The sequence below is a fragment of the Echinops telfairi genome, unplaced genomic scaffold, assembly GCF_000313985.2.
Source record: "Echinops telfairi isolate 266 unplaced genomic scaffold, ASM31398v2 ScPeMD7_7466;HRSCAF=8504, whole genome shotgun sequence".
In the NCBI taxonomy this organism is placed as follows: domain Eukaryota; kingdom Metazoa; phylum Chordata; class Mammalia; order Afrosoricida; family Tenrecidae; genus Echinops; species Echinops telfairi.
The window spans coordinates 1,802,377-1,813,109 of NW_022111366.1; positions in this window are offsets into that span (position 1 = coordinate 1,802,377).

Here is a 10,733-nt window from a genome sequence, read left to right on the forward strand (position 1 = left end):
AAAACTCACTACTGCCAACTCATAGTGACCCCCATGTGGATTTCCAAGACTTTAAATGTTTATGGGAGTAGAAAGCCCCACCTTTCTCCCTTCGAGGGGCTAGTGGTTTTGAACTGCCAACCACACAGATTGCGGACCAACTCAGTAACCACTACACCACCAGGACTCCTTAACAGCAAGACAGGATAAATTAAATTGCCATAGGAACCCTACAGTGTGTGAGCCATCACCTTAACAGAGGGTAGGTGCAATGCCACACACATCCCTTGTCTGGCCCCTATGTATGTGCCCAGCATGTGGAGCCAGCTGAGCTGCAGATCTTGATCACAGCACCTGTGACTCCTGCCCTGCCCTCCCCGGGACCTTTGGGACATTCTGTTGGGAGAGGCTGATGGTGAGTCAGGGGTGTGTCTCTAAGCTCCTTTCTTCTCGGAAGAGATGGGATCTGTTGAAAGCTGACCCCACCTACAGACTTTTATATTATCCCTTTCATTATTAATGGGCAGCTGAAGTTTTCCTCTGTTGATTCATGTGTTCTTAGGAACTTTAAAATTCATCCAGTCCTTCTGACTGTCCCTTGCTGGATTCGACCCTCTAACAAAATCCTTCTCAAGTGATTGCCTGTTTTCTTTTGCTTTGTTTTCTGTTTTAACATCTCTCATTGTATACAGCTCCTTACCTCCAGAGTCAGGCAGCTCTGACTCTTAGAAAGATCTCTGTTCAGTCTGATATGCACCCGTTGACATCTTCTGAGGAATTTGTCTCATAGTGTCCTGTGCGAGTGACAAGGATCCAGGAGGCATACCCATTACTGATTTGATGCTCACCCAAAGAAGGGTGAGCCCAGTGAGGGGGGTGTGCATGATGATCCCATCCAGGATGCTGGCGTTAACCATTTTCATCCATGTGTCTCATACTCTGCTCAGGTGGGCATGGGTGGGAGGAGATAGAGCTGGGAGCTGTGTTCCCCTGACTTTTCTTATGCTAAGAATGCCCATGAGTGTTCTGGAAATTCTGATTGGTTCTGGAATGGTTTCTGGGGATTTGTATTAAGAAATAGGCAGGTGATCCTTCTATCAGGGAGGCTTTAGAATCACTGCAGAGTGAATCTGGGAAGCAAAGTTGTGTTTGTTGGCTTGTTTCTTTGCCTGGGTCCTAAGGCCCCTTGTTACCCCTTGAAAGTGCCTGATCTTGCTGAATGCCTAGTTCCATAGAGAGAAGGAAGCTGTTCCGCTATTGCCATAAGGGCAGTGGAGTTGTTTTGTTCTGTTTTAGACCTGCAGATTATCTTAAGTCAAGACAGTTGGAGAGTGTCATGTGCAAAGTGGGTAGAAGCTGCTTTGTCTCTTCATCAGCATGTACCTGGGATTCCAGTTTGTATGAGAGTGTCACGTCACCATCCACTGAGGGATTCTGGCCTCAGCCCTGGTGAATGACACTGCCTTTGCTTTGTTAGCCCACGAACACATACCTGGTGTCGGGGGCTTCCCCAAGATGTGCTAGTGCAAATAGCTAGGCATGAAATAAGGTCACTCATTTCAAGCTGTCATGCTTCAGTGTCGTCTGCACTGCTGCATCACGGGGAGTGAAGAAGGGAGAATAAAGGAAGAATCGAGTCTTCTGAGCAGAACGCAGAGTGGACAGCGGGGAAGGGTCTAAGATTGCTCTTACGTAGACACTTGATGTTGCTGTCCTTGATAAGAAGAAGGAAGTGGTTTCTGATTTGAGAGGATATGCTCAGGAGCTCAGTGTGGGACATGGTGCAATGGTCTCTGGTGGTGGTGCAGTAGAGCGTTCACTGTTCACCAGATCTCCTCACCCCGTCTTTCCAAGGGGAGTACTGGCTGTGTGGCAGAAATAGCCTGGTGGCCCTAAAAAGAAGAGAAAAGCCAGCGGGGGTGGCGGCATGATAAGAGCCCTAACTTGGAGTGAGCCAAGCAAACAATTATTATACCAGTCTATTTGCATACAGACAGTCATCAGATGATGACCAAGTCCATTCCCAAATCTGTCTTTAAGCTAAATCTGTATATACGTTGAAACAGTTAGATATAATTCATATCTACTGCCAGACTAATGCTTGGCTTAGTGGATAGTGTACCTATGTGTGCATGAAAACATTAAAGAACACTTTTAGATATACTAAAACATCTCTAGCATAGTAATATAATAATAGTAATAATAATAATACTTTGGTGTAAGTCACAAAAGTGCCTTTTTGTTATTATGAACCACAGTGTGTACTATGAATTTTTAATATAATGGGCTTTATGAGAGCTGGTTTGAGACTATGGCTTTTATTTAAGTCAGTCATTTGTAACTCAGGAACTGCCTGTAGGATCCCTAGCTATTGACTCTGAGCTCTATTATCTGTGAACCTGTGCAGTCTAGAAGTATGTCAGGGAGGACTGTGGAGTGTATTGTTCTCATCCTTAATTCATGTGCTTCCTTCTTCTAGATGTGTGGGGATTGTTGACAAATGACCAAGTAGAAGACATGGCCCTTGCCCCTCAAGGAGCTGACATCATGACAGAGATAAGACAGATGAGCACACATTAAGAAGATCAAATATAGTCATTCATCTGTGCTCTCTGAAAGAGTTTCTTGTAGGCCGGCTGACTGAGTTGTAGGATCAGAAGGGACTAACCAGGGAGCAGTTAACCCCAACCCAACCTTGTTGGGCTTGTCTGCTGTTGTTTGAGCTGCCTGCCATCTCTTTCTCTGCTATAATTTAGAAGGATTATAACTTGACTTGGGAAAAAAAACCTTGACTTGGGGGAAAGACAAAGGACCCCTTTGTCTGGTGGGGGGTATAACTATATATTTGGCACAAATTGTGGTGTCTGTTATGTCTAATAATGGGTTTGTGACAAGAGCGAAGATGGTTTCTCAGCCCTGGATGCCAAGCCTGATCTAGGACAAGTTAAAGAAGAAATGTCTCCTGTGGAAGATCCAGCCTTCAGTGGCAGTAATTGGAGGAACTTCTGATGCCAGGCAATAACTGAGGTGTGTTATGGACACACCCAGAGTTGCTGCCTCAGGTGGCATTGATTAATCATCCTAACATCTCTCTCACCCTCTTATGCTTGTCTTGGCAAAACCCTGCTCTACCAGCTCCTCACAACCTTGGACTTTTGCTGCTTATGACTGATCAAGAGCTTAGGGGGTCCATTTTACTTTCTCTTGCCCCCTTTGAAGAGTATGTCCATTTCCTCAGTCCAGCTTTGGTGTCCTTGATCTGACTAGGCTGTGATGCGTCTGCGTCTCTTTTCTCCTGGTCTTAGAGAAGCACCTTTCCTCAGAGGCCTGCCTAGGGCAGTTTCTGGAATCTAAGCCAGTGCCTTGTGCAGCATATTGGCAGAAGGTAGTGACTCTGGGTTCTTTGAATACATCATTGGCAAGATGAACTTAGTACCGCACACAGACAGATTGGATCTATGGTGTTGCAGAACCTGTTTCTGGGTTAAGAGTAGCTCCCTCACCCTTAGTTATACTTATTCATATAAAGTGTGTGTGTGTGTTTTGTAGGTTAAGAAAACATGATCATAGTATTTTGATAGGAGTCATATCTTGGGCCCTTAATAATGTTATCTTTAACAAATAGCACCCCTTCAAAAATGCAATTTTACTTATTGGATAAGTTGTAGTATACGAAACTGGAATTATATTCCACAATATACTACCTTGTTCAGAGTGAGGCTGATTTGAAATACTGTATTTCCTCCCTGTTTGTTTTGATCTTTTCATACCCATTTTCCTTTCTGGAGAATATTTGGAGCCATCTTCAGTATCAACAATTATAAGCAATTTTAACTGGTCTAGTACCTAGTAGGATGACGTTGCTATTTTCAGATACCTGTCCAACATTCAAAGGTGGCCCCGGCGATGTAGTGGTTGTGTGATGGGCTACTACTGCAAGGTCAGAAACCACCAGCCACTCCTTGGGAGAAAGTAGGGTAGGGGCTTCCTAGTCCTGTAAAGAGTTATAGGCTTGGAAGCTCACGGGGGCAATTATACCCTGTCTTTATAGGGTGGTTATGAGTTGGCAATGACTTGATGGCAGTGAATTGGGATTTTTTGGTTGTTGTTTGTTTGTTTGTATGGTCCAACTTTAAAATAAGAATAACTAAATACCATCTACTCACTAATACATTTTATTCTGTTTCTGTAAATACCATCTACTCACTAATATATTTTATTCTGTTTCTGAATATGAATAGTCACAAAACTAGATAGTTCTAACTATAACTTCTGCAAATGGTAAGTGTGGGAAGCTGCCAAGAAACGTTTGTATTCCTTTTCTGCCGCCACGTGCTCTTGTTCGTTCCGAAAGTGCAGACACATTGACATTTGAGAATATGTATATTTTGATTATTATTTTTTAATTATTATGTGTTTTCTTTGATAAAACATGGATCTTCTTCATTTGGAAACATTAAGGACATTTACTTTGTACAATATTTAAAGAACTGTCAAATTTTATGAAGATTATTAGGAAAAAACACGATGTACACCAGGCAATCTGATATGTTACTATTTAAAGAAAGTAACAATACATGGTGACTCCTGTGAGAGATGCTTTTGTAGCGATAAAGTTAAAAGGTTATAACTAAAAATAAATATTGTAACATTTTAAGGTGAGTTTATATAGCAACAGAACTCTCTGTGTTTGCATATAATTAACTCAGATGTCTTAAGTAGTTAAGTAGTTTTAAGTAGTTATGTTTAAAAGTACTTAAAGAGATTTGAAAACTCTAGAAGTATACCCACAATTTCACCATTGTTGATAATTTGATATATGGATTTTTGCTTTTTCTTCCTACCCTTAACCAAAAAACTCACTGCCATGCAGCAGGTGCTGATCCAAAGACACCCTTTCAGACAGGGTAGAACTGCCCTCCTGAGTGTCCAAGTCTATAACTTTACCGGAGTAAAAAGCCCCTTTTTTCACCCTGGAGCAGCTGGTGGTTTCGAACTGCTGACCTTACAGTTAGCAGCCCAACACAAAACCACTAGACCACCAGAGTGCCTTAGGTTAAGAAGAATATAAGTGAGTCTCGATAAAGGTATTTGCAGTTTTCTGATCTGCCCTGATTTATTGATTATGACTGATAATAGGTATTTTTCTTATTGTCTGACATTAGTTTAATTTTAATAACAAAATAATATTTTGATTAATAAGTTCACTTTGACTATTTTTCTTTCTTTGGCTATTTGGTGTAAGTGCATTTCTTTTTCTTTTGGCTATACTAAATAGTTTGGATCATCTTTATACATAAGAGATCTTTTTGTATTTAGGATTTTTAAGGATCTGCTATATTAAAACTGAAACCTATTTTAATTTTCCATTTTAGTCATGTAAACAATACTGTGATGAACTCGTAGGCATCTTTACCTCAGTAGGTATATTTATTTACTTAAGGTAAACTCCAGGAGTGACATTTCTGCATCAAAAGGTAGAGACCTATGTAAGACTTTTGATACATGTGACCAAATTCTTTTCCATGTAGTATCTACAAAGTTAGACTTCCACCATTAGCAGGATTTGACTTTTGTCAATTTCCATTAGCAGGATTTGCACTGTCAATTTCCCTATCGGCAACACAAGGCTTTATTTTCTAAGTATTTTGGTAAGTGGTCAAATGTGAACTTGTCTTAATTTGTCTTTCATTACAGTGATACTTAATGTTTTCTCATCACCAGGCAGCAGTTATATTATCTTCATTTTTTCTTCATTTGCTTTTTTACCTTGTTTGTGTCTGTTACCATTTAAGGTGTTCATTATAAATAATTACTCTTTCAGTGAAAGTTTAGGGATGTTCGTTTTTGTTGTTGCTGATTTAAAAGACACTCTTTAAATATGAAGGGTATTAGTCTTTGGTCTATGTTAAATATTCTGCAGTACCTACAGAATCAAAATAGTTCATACCAGCACTGATAAAAATTCGTTTTTATCCTTTACTTAAATTTCCGATAGGTTCTGTTACTTTCTATGTAATTTGCTAAGTGGTCTTTTCTGTAGTGACTTTTAGATTCTGCCCAGACTATTATAATCAGTGTGCTGCCAGGTGTATGTGCCCAGGACATGCAAGCTTGCTTCAATAGACGATCAAAAGACCCTGGAGGAGAGTAACACACTTGGGAAGGGTGGATCTGCTACCGTGCTCTCTTCCTGCATAGTCGAGATCTAAAGTACCATTCCTGAGAGGCGGGACTAATGCTGTGTCCACCGTGCCCTGCTGAACCTGACATTTTGACCTCATTGATAAGCTGTGCAGTGGTCTAGTCACTCAGTTTGGCCGAAAACCAGGATGACTAAGTTTCCCTCCCCTGACCCCTCACCAAATTGATTAGTTGTGGGATGGAACTGACTAAATCAACCTGTTGTTTTGGCACCCCATGGTCACCACCTGTTTCTTCCATTTCTCCCTCCGACCTCCCACTGCCCTGGAGCAGTGCTGTGTGCACAGTGGGTAGGAGATCACTGTTGTTGCTGAAGAATGTTGCAATAAAGAAGAGTAGATTGCTTTTTCTCTGAGCTTGTGTGCTCTTAGGGCACCCCACTGCTCTTGACCTTCAGAGCTACAGCCGAGCTGCTCTCTGCTGAAGTCCTGCAGGCCTGACGTCCTCTGTCCAGAGTAATTTCAGGCAATATGAATGCTTTCTTAAGTATCATTGGAATTTACTGGGCTGCTTGTTTGCCAGCTATTACCATATTTAACATGAGGAGACCCGAGGAACAAGGACATTTCTGACCAACCAAAGAAACAAGACCTCTTTGGAGGACTGTACCTTTTTGTTTTTTAGGTGTTTTTTTTTTTTTCCTTTTCTTTTTAAGGTATGCTCAAGAGGCTGCCAGCTGAGAGTGAGATTCCAATGTTTGTCCACTGTTCTTTGTTTCTGTGCTGCCTCCACAAACTTAATTTATATTTGAGAAAAGAGATTTGACAGGAAACCCTTTCCCACCCTGAAGTCTAATACCACTTCTGGGAGGAATTTAAGAGAGTTATTATGCGCTGAAGGGGCTCTGACGGGATTAATCAGCAGGTGAGGCTGTGATTAAAAACATAGGTAGAGTGGTGGCCACTCTCCTGTAAGGCTTATTCAGAGTCTGCTTTGTCCTGGATTTAATTTGCTTTGGCCCAACCCTTGCCTCCACCCTGCTTTCAGAAACAGCAGCTTCCCTCCGTGCCTTCACGTCTCTCTGCCAGTTTTTCCATTTCAAAGATGAGAGATAGTACTCAGAAGGACCAGCAAATAAAATGAACATGAATTCGTTTTTGCTAATAAAACCTTAACGACTCCTCACATTTACATAAAAGCAAAAAATCAAAGCTGCCCTTCAACCCAATTCTGATACACGGTGATCCTCTTGGACAGAGCAAAACTGCCTCGAAAGATTTCCAAGGCTGTAATCTTTAGGGAAGCCAGTCGCTACATTGTTTCCCCCATGGAAGGGGCTGGTGAGTTTGAACTGCTGACCTTGCAGTTAGCAGCCAAGCGCTTATCCACTCTGCCCCCAGAGTGCCTTCCCATTTACATAGTGCTTTATGCTTTACAGAGAACACTTGTACACAATTGTCTCCTTTAACCAGGACAAAACCTTGGTGGAAACTGAGCCGCAGAAGGGTGAGGTGTCTCATTTACCATTGTGTAGTCCTACATCATAAGTGACAGAGCTGAGTGTTAAAAGTGTGAGGAGACATTTTAAACCTTGTCTTTTAAAAATACCTTAACATTTGTTGAATACATACCCTTGTCGTTTTTGATAGGGGCTTTCCATATGAGTGATGGCTCCTCCTCTATCGAATCCACTCATTTTTGTCTCGTGTAGAGCAGCTGGGGGGCTCCAAACTCCACCCTTTTCATTTGCAGCCAGTGCTTAGCCCACTGTGCCAGCAGGAATCCCTTACCCATTTACCTGCTGCCCTCAATTCGATTCCGACTAGAGAGACCCTGGAGGGCAGAGGGCAGATGTTATAAATCTTTACTGGAGCAGACAGTTTCACCGGTCTCCCTTGGAGCATCTGGTGGGTTTGAACAGCCGACCTTGCTATTAGCAGCTCCACGCAAAAACAGCGACACCACTAGGCTTCCGTTTTACTCATTTTACTAGTGATGAAATTTGATCTTAAATTCACAGCTGTGGGCTTTGGGGTGAATCACAGAGTTAGTGATGGGTGGAATCATCATGAGTCAAACCTCCTCATCTGACAGTGGGCCTCTAATCCGGATGTTTCGAGTACCTTCCCACAGTTATGCGTCACAGCGCAGCCTTATGGAGTACGGCATATGGAGGCTGATGGGGGAAACTGAGGTGTGTAACCTGCTCAGGGTAATAGAACTAATAGAGGCAGAGTTGAGGTTCAAAACTGAGGCAGCCTGTCTTCATACGCTCTGCTTACTCCCACACACTACAGATTCGTGTTTTTATGGTACTGTATATGTACATAGAGCTGAAAATTGGCTCTAAAACTGCCCACTCTGAAGGTAGAGGTCAACTGTTAGGAATCTTGCCTCTTCTGAATGAGTGAAAAGTGGCTGAACATTAGCTGATGGGTGCACTTTATACAGTTGCTATCCATCAACGCAAGCAGGCTGCCTTGAGAGAGCATTGGGAATGGGTTCCTTAGTATAGAGAAGCAGTTTTTAATCCAAGATAGACCACAGCTATGGGCTCTTGAGGGTGAAACTTACTCCTGTGAGCGCTGCCTTCTGGCCTTCCTGTTTGTTTCTCTAGAGAGGTATCTGCAATGGACTTGTCAGCTTTTGAGGAGCAAGGAAGGGGTTACCAGGACTTCGAACCGCTTTATTGAGTTTAACCTCCTGCTGAAAATTTGCTTTTTCATCCCAGATAATATTGAATCAGAGTCGGCATTTTAATAGGATCCCCAAGTGACTCTTAGGGATCTTACAGGGAGCTTGCTAAAATGTGGGTTCTGAGTCAGTGTCTCTGGTGTAGGACGGCAAGTTCTCAGCAGGAGGTTGAATTTGAAAATTCCCATGAACTTTTTGGAAGCCCCCGTGTGCTTCCAAAAAGCCTGACTATAAACTTACTAGTCCTGTTTCTTTGGGCAAGTTTCTTAAACACACGGCTTCCATTTCCTGTTCTAAAATGAGGACGATAGCAGCGTATCGTTGATAGGGTTGTTTTGAGGGTTAGTGAATTGTTAAGTGTTAAGTGAATAAGATTCGCCTGGCATCTAGTAAGAGTTTATGCCAGAGTATGTATAGCAGTGGTTGTTGATGGTGATATTTTATGTTTTGACTTTCTGTTGCGTTCACTTTTCCTTGATCAAAAGTTAATGAGTGGCTGGGTGAGTGAACAGGAGCTTATCCTTGAAGCATGTGGACCACTCTTCAGTTCTCTATGATCTTATTAATATTTCAGATACGGTTATTTGAGTTTATATCAATTCAGAGATATATTTTGTCTATTATACAAACTTGGTCTACTATACAAATCACAAATAGCAAATTCGTACTCCCTTATTTGTTAAGGCATCCTGGTGGCATAGTGGGTTATATATTGGACTACTAACTAGCCACCATTTCGAACCACCAGCTACTCCATGGGTGAGAGGAGGCTGCTTGTTCCCGTAAAGAGTTAGTCTTGGACACCACATTTAGGGTCACTATGAGTTGTAGTTGACCAGTTGACTTGATGACAGTGGGTAGATGTGTGTGTGAGTGTAATAAAACACCTCAGACTCACTGTCATCGAGGTGATTCCGACTCATGGTGACCCTATAGTATAGTATTTATTAACTAGACACTTATGACTAGAAGGTATGCTTAGTATGGGTACTGTGACTTTCAGAGGTATAGCTCTGAGAAAATATCAGGTACAATACTCTAGTTCCTAAATTCCCCATTATATGACAAATTATCATGTGCCATCCAGTGTCACAATACATAGTACTTACTTATAGCCAAAATACTTATAGCAGCTAGTGGCCTAATTCTGTTGTTTTGGGTAGTTAAGTTGATTCTGATTCATAACAAATACAGGGCAGAGGAGAGCGGTCCCATAGGGTTTTTCAGGCTATTACCTTTACAGTAGGAGCCCTGGTGGCATAGTGGTTATGTGCTGGCCTGCGATCTGCAGGGTAGGCAGTTTGAAACCAGCAGCAGCTCTGCATTGAGAAAGATAAAACTTTTTACTCCTGTAAACGGTTACAGTCTTAGAAACTCACAGGAGCAGTTCTGCCCTGTCCTACGGGATTGCTATAAGTCAGTATTGAGTCAGAATCCAGGCTCTTGATTTCTGATCAAGTGTGCTTTCCTGTAAGCTCACACTTAAGTGATGCATCAGTATGTTGGAAATCTGTTTTCTGAGGTCTGTAAAGGGTTAGTGTTAGAACCAACATCAGTGAGGATGGGGAGGGCAGAGGGGAAGGTGTGACCATATTGAAAATGGCAGTGACAGCAGAGGAAATATTTGCCTGTGAGCCTCTGCCTGGCCCTTTGGACTTCTTTGTAGTAGTTAAGACAGCCCAGCAGGGCTGGTGATTCAGAATTGGATTAGCCAGGGCTGGTGGAGTCGCTTTCTCAGTGCAGGGCTTCATATTTGAACATTTGTTTCCCATGACAGTTTGCTTATTCTCAAGTTTTGGCAGCTTTGGCCAAATGGTTGTCAGGTTTTTTGTTTTGTTTTGTTTTTAAGGCGAAACTCCACATTTTACTTTGCAGATTTAGTAAACCATCTTCTACCTGCCACTCCCTTCTGTGCC